Raw genomic sequence first — 1,657 nt, forward strand, 5'->3', positions numbered from 1 at the left:
GTTTTGTCCCACTTCTCAAGATGACTGCCCTACCAACACGTATCGCACAGACGTACTTAATAGGCTTCATTTGTTTTTTTCTGTTTCTGGGGGAATATTCTTGAAAGGTTTTGAGATTCATGTATTTATTCAACACATTACATCTCTGAGAAGAGTGAGATAACCAGACATTACATAAACTAGGCAACGCTGTAAGGTATTGATTGATACGGTTACTGTACATTTACGGTCGAAGCAGCTCGTCCAATCAGATGGCGTTTCGAAGCAGTCTCCGCCCCGGTAGAGACGAGCGCCTGTTGTTTCAGTTGATTTCAAAAAGGACTTTGATTTCAGCAGCAGGCCTGATCCTGCTTGCTGTCACACGGTTCTTGTTCTGTCACACTGATATTGTTCAATCACGCGGCGTCGCCAGCGTCAACATTCACCGAGTTTGTCTTCAGAAAGCGGAATTGATTATTACAGACGTGTGTTTTTAGGAAGAAGCACAAGTAAGTGATCTAAACGTTCGTTTATTGTCTTTCTTTAACGGAGCCTGTAAAACATTTTCTGGTAAATGAACGACTTGTGTGTACAATAACCGTATCGAAACCCCTCAAAAATCGTTATGCTAATTTAGTGTAATGTAGCTATAACTCCGTTTTAGGGTTAAAGCTTGAGTCATTTGAATTAACGTTTATTCTATTAACTAACTAGGGTCTTTTTTTTAAATCTTACTAGTATACTAGTACTTATTTATTTTTAGTAATTAATTAAATAGTGAATAGTAAGTTTGTCACTTATGGTACGTGTTCCTTTTCTACTACTATCCAAATAATGACAATTAACTAACGTTATTCCTTTGTTACTGATAACGCACATTTTTGTGTTTGATTTTTATGAGGATCTGTGGTTTAGGGCTGGGTTTTGACACAAATTTCACGATTCGATTGGCTTCTCATTCTCAAGCTTGCGATTCGATTCGATTACTGATTCGGTTCGATTCAATATCGATTATTTTGGATATATATCAGGTACAGTACATACCAAATTTTCTCAAGGAAAAGAAATCTCTCAACTAATGCTGTAAAATATACATGAGAGTCAGTTGGTACTACATTACTATAATATTGAAAGTTACAATTGACTGATTTGTTAAAATTACACTTAATGAAGTTTTTAAAATAATAAAGTTACAATTACATAATAATATTTCTACTTCAATTCGTTTTTTAAATATAAACATAATGGTGGCTGTCATAAAATCTTGATGGATTTATTCAAACATAAATTAAACATTGAACAGTAAAATTTATAATGGATATGTTATATGGTGTATATATTTAGCAAAATGCCCCTCTCTACAGTTTATTTTTCTAGCTGACTAATGAGTTTATGGGCACCGAATATGTTGTTCTGAGGTAAATGTGACGGTGCCTGACATTGTTTACAAGCCGTTATATTGACGTCTTTGCGCGGCTGAAACACTGATTGAGCGATTACATGAGACAGGATACGGATTGTAAAGTTGTACTTTTTCTTTTAACTTACCTTCGGATGTTTAGTCATGTTTATTTTGTGCTGAAACTGGTCTTAAAAGGTTAGTTCACCCAAAAATGTAATTCTGTCATTAATTACTCACCCTCATGTCGTTTCAAACCCGTAAGACCTTCGTTCATCT

The 1,657-nt window shown here is 35.0% G+C and overlaps 1 protein-coding gene across 1 annotated transcript in view; it reads left to right on the forward strand.

The window, feature by feature from the left end:
* Positions 1 to 327: 327 nt before the first annotated feature.
* LOC107700347 (sterol O-acyltransferase 1-like) overlaps positions 328 to 1,657 on the forward strand; it is a gene marked incomplete at its 3' end in the record, with an annotated part of 21,465 nt that continues 20,135 nt past the window's right edge. The window contains exon 1 of the mRNA XM_016501979.1: positions 328 to 488. The remainder of the gene's footprint in view (positions 489 to 1,657) is intronic.

The sequence above is a fragment of the Sinocyclocheilus anshuiensis genome, unplaced genomic scaffold (assembly GCF_001515605.1).
Source record: "Sinocyclocheilus anshuiensis isolate Anshui unplaced genomic scaffold, SAMN03320099.WGS_v1.1 scaffold477, whole genome shotgun sequence".
Classification (NCBI taxonomy): Eukaryota; Metazoa; Chordata; class Actinopteri; order Cypriniformes; family Cyprinidae; genus Sinocyclocheilus; species Sinocyclocheilus anshuiensis.